Source organism: Pezoporus wallicus, unplaced genomic scaffold (genome assembly GCF_028554395.1).
Source record: "Pezoporus wallicus isolate ANWC-B61680 ecotype Strahan unplaced genomic scaffold, APGP_CSIRO_Pwel_v1 contig_7545, whole genome shotgun sequence".
Lineage (NCBI taxonomy): Eukaryota > Metazoa > Chordata > Aves > Psittaciformes > Psittacidae > Pezoporus > Pezoporus wallicus.
This window is the reverse complement of record NW_026642398.1, coordinates 8,287,819-8,292,725: the sequence shown is the minus strand read 5'-3', so window position 1 is coordinate 8,292,725 and position 4,907 is coordinate 8,287,819.

Below are 4,907 nucleotides of genomic sequence, written 5' to 3'. Positions count from 1 at the left end.
CATACAAAGAGCTGTGGTCAATGGCTCAATGTCCAGCTGGAGACCAGTAACGAGTGGTGTCCCTCAGGGATCGGTGTTGGGACCGGTCTTGTTCAACATCTTTGTCGCTGACATGGACAGTGGGATTGAGTGCACCCTCAGCAAGTTTGCCGATGACACCAAGCTGTGTGGTTCGGTTGATACGCTGGAGGGAAGGAATGCCATCCATAGGGACCTCGACACGCTTGTGAGGTGGGTTGATGCCAACCTCATGAAGTTTAACCATGCCAAGTGCAAGGTCCTACCCCTGGGTCAGAGCAATCCCAGGCACAGCTACAGGTTGGGCAGAGAAGAGATTCAGAGCAGCCCTGTGGAGAAGGACTTGGAGGTGTTGGTTGATGAGAAAATGAACATGAGCCGGCTGCAGTGTGTGCTCGCAGCCCAGAAAGTCAACCGTATCCTGGGCTGCATCAAAAGGAGCGTGACCAGCAGGTCAAAGGAGGTGATCCTGCCCCTCTACTCTGCTCTTGTGAGACCTCACCTGGAGTATTGTGTGCAGTTCTGGTGTCCTCAACATAAAAAGGACATGGAACTGTTGGAACAAGTCCAGAGAAGGGCCACGAGGATGATCAGGGGCTGGAGCACCTCCTGTATGAAGATAGGCTGAGGAAGTTGGGGCTGTTCAGCCTGGAGAGGAGAAGGCTGCGTGGAGACCTCATAGCAGCCTTCCAGTATCTGAAGGGGGCCTATAGGGATGCTGGGGAGGGACTCTTCATTAGAGACTGTAGTGATAGGACAAGGGCTAACAGGTTAAAACTTCAACGGGGAAGTTGAGATTGGATATAAAGAGGAAGTTCTTTCCTGTTGGGGTGGTGAGGCACTGGAATGGGTTGCCCAGGGAAGTTGTGAATGCTCCACCCGTGGCAGTGTTCAAGGGCAGGTTGGGCAGAGCCTTGGGAGACATGGTTTAGTGTGAGGTGTCCCTGCCCATGGCAGGGGGGTTGGAACTGGATGATCTTAAGGTCCTTTTCAACCCTAACTATTATATGATTCTACAATTCTATCTCAACAGGCCTTGCTAAAGGTCCTTTCCAACACTACACTATTCTGTGATTCTATATTTCTTTAGGCCCCTTTCTAGCAACTGAAAGGCCGCACACAATGTCTCCACAGAATCTTCTGCTTTCCAGGCTGAACACCACCGTCTCTCTCAGCCTTTTGTCATAAGAGATTGTACAGTTGTGTTGTGAGCCACGCTGACAAAATAAAGCAGTTGAAAGCTAAAACTTTTTCTCTTTAGGCGTTTTCCAGACAGATCAGTTCCTCAGTCTGATGGATCACCAAAGGGTCTTGCACAGGCACAGCCTGAGGAATGATGCTAGGACAGAAAGGAATAGCAAAGAAATTAAATTAAGGTATAATTATCCCTTTACTGACCATTGAATACATAATTCATGTAAACCCAAGCTAGGAAATATGTTTATATGTCTTCTTGACTTCCAAGCTGACAGGTAACTATTGTAATAGACTGTGATAAAGTTTAGTACCTCTCTTTTCCCCAGTCCAATGTAAAGACCAAGATGTTCAGCATATTACTAGCAAAAGAGGAGAGACTAAAACATTCTGAAAAAGCTACATCATACCTCAATAATGACCTAATTAACCTGCTTATTCTGATGAGACTAAAACTATGATCAAATTGGCTGTCATTTAATTATGCTCTTTTCACTAATATTATTAGAATATTTCTTAGGTGCACGGCATAGCTCATTTAGTGTAAATTATGCTCTGTTTAAATAAAGCTGTGATTGTGGGAACATGTGTAAAATGATCTTTTAAAGTTTTTTCACTGCATCAATCATTCTGTGTTTCAAAATCATCTGTAGATTATAACTGAAAAGAAAAATATGTGTTTATGTTGTACTTCTTATAATTATTTTCTTCTGGGCTTTGAGGTACATTTAACCATCCTAGTGAAAGCATGAGTCTTAGGATAATCCGTAGCATCACTGTGAAGATTAAATATCAATAGGGGAAGTAATAATCAAAAGCTTGACTTGAGGAAGGTCTGGATGTTTTGACTCAGCAAAAAGCTGCAGCACAGAATTTGAAGATAGAATGCTTTTTAATATCCTGAAAAAATAATTCATTGCACAAAACGAGCACTGAAGCAGTATATGTGTATATGTATGTATATGAAAGTACTCGGCTTGTATCTGAATTATTGTAGCTATTTCAGATTAAGTCTTGAGAAGATCTGCATGATTGTTTTAATCAGCATTCCTTGAGATAACATCATTCTCTATGGGCTAAGGAGTAACAGGAAAATTCTGAAAACATGAAGGTTTCGATTTTAGGCTACAAAACACAGATTTTGTGCCATAAATTCAGTTATGTGGGATTGTGGAGGAATTTAAATTAGTTTGGAAGTGATCGTTCTAGACTTTTGAGGTTCAGACATGCAACAGAGCACAGAACGGCAGCTAGCTGTGAAGCCGTCTTTGCACCTGCTGCAATCACCACCTCTGCTCTCCCACTTCCATCATGTCCTCTTTTCCTCCTTTCTGATTGCATGTCCTGTGGAAGAGTCATTTCATACATCATTATATCATTTACAATGTAGCTGGACTCTTCCAGAGCCTGAAGTCTCTTTGGGGGATCTGCGCTGCATGACTTGAAGCATCCAGCTGAGATGCTTAAATCGGAAAGCTTTTTTCCCTTGCTGTGTCAGCAGTCAGAGGAGGAAGAGAAGCTCTTGTCTTTCCAGGTTTATTGAGGCACATACATTGAGCTTGTGGCTGGATTGCCCTCTCTCTCCATTGACCATGTAGGGAGCCTCATGAGACCTATGTCCTGCATTAGGCATCTAACATCAGATGACTCTAAATCGGCTTTGTGTGCTGTCATGTTTACAGGTGTTTTTTTTTCCTTCCAGCTTTATTTACAGCTTTAATAATTTCAGTTATTGTTTTTGTAGCTTCTATGACCTCTCTTTTTGATAGCAAGATGCAGTTTTAGGTGTTCTATCTTGGCCATACAGGTTAATTTTCTTATTCTAATAATAATTCACATAAGAAAGCCTTCACCTGCAGTTCCAATCCACTTTCTAAGCTGCTGTTAAGCACATCCTCCGAGGCCCCTATGAAGTAGGAAGGGAACCCATAAAACCAACATTGACATCCCACTGCAATTATCTACATCTGAGATGGAAAGTGTTGTCTGTTAAATCAAAATACCATGAAGCTACAATTTCACTGAAGTCATAGAATCATAGAATAGTTCTGTCAATTTAAAAAACATCAGCAGAGTAAGAAGTGGGTTTAAGCTGAGATTGCTGAGAAAGTGAAGTCGTAGTTAAAGCTAATCTGGGGGAACAGTATTAGCTCGTCTTTGCTTATAAAAATGCTGTGGGAGCTTCATTGACCAAAGATCCAGCACATCCCAATTCTTGTGTGCTGTCTGGTCAGCAAAGTTTCTGCAGACAGAATTTTACATGATGCCTTATTTGCCAAAGCTGTCCCCAACTTCTGGTCTGTTTGACTTTACAAACTTGTATAAAATAAATCCTCCCAGGTTTCTTAGCATAGTGGAAAATTATTTAGTTTTATACACTAGTTATTTTTAATGAGTTTTGTCCATGTATTTTAGTTATGGCTTTCTGGACATAAGCCTGTGTTTAGGTTGTTTTTTTTTTTTACATTAAGCAGTCATTTTCTACACAGTGAAGCTAAGCTGGTATCATATATTATGTGCAGCTCCTGAAATTAGTGATTATCAATTCAACCTGTAGAGCAGCAAATGCCTAAAGTGCTTGACATCAAAAAAGTGTTTTTAATTAGAGTTACCAACTGATCTGTTCTTTTATTAGGCACTGTCCTTTCCAGAAGGAGCAACCTTCTACTTTTGTGCTAGTTATTTCCCTGGGAAATGAAACAAGAACATTGTTCTTGAACTCAGCCATTTTGCTATTCGTGAGAAACACGAGATTTGATCTGTTAAAAAGTGATGTATAATTCATACCATTATATCTTGGGTAAGATGCATTCAAATATTTTTATTTAAGGTCCAGCAGATACCTGTTAGCTTGTTTTTGGCACAATGAGGGCTTACAGCCTTTACATTTTTGCATTCTTCAAAGTATGCTTGCAAATAATATTTTAAAAGTACCTGAAACTTCCACTATATTTGAAAAAAAAAAAAAAAAAAGATATTTTTACATACATTTAAATGGCTGCATGAAGTAGATTTCTGCTGGAATGGAAGGCAAGAAATAAAAACCCTCTTCAATGCAGCAAAAATTTATTTGATGTCCTACAGTTCCTACTTTGTCTTTTACTTTTCTATTATTTTAGAAAGTGTTTTCTGGCATATAGTTTCTAATTCGGTACTTATTAGAAGCACATTTATATTCATATAAATCTTTCACTAAAGAAGACATTAACCACCTTATTCCGATCACTGCCATCTTCAGGCACAGCATGGATCTTCTCTTTTTGCTCCATAAGACCAACCCAAAATTTGGAATATTTTAGAATCCATTAATTTATGATATTAAAATGCCACAGCTGGACTTCACTTTGAGTTTTAAAAATCTTCTCTCTGAAATAAGAAACAGAAATGAAATCTATGGTGTGAGACCTGCTCTGTTTACTCAGTATTAAATCTGTTATTATAATGACTACAGTAGATTTTAGCTTCTTTTAAACTTATAGCTTTAGTGTTTCAACATGAATAAGTGATGGATCTTGTATTCTTCTTATTAATTTTACTCTTTACTAAGTACCATTGCCAACATGGGGCATTTTGTAATGCCCACTATTTTCATGATGTTCTCTGCGAAGTCTGTTAATTTATGATGGTGATAGGATAGCTTTTAACAGCCAGATCTGTCAGCACTTCCTTTGAGGTATCTCTTTAAGCCCCTAGAT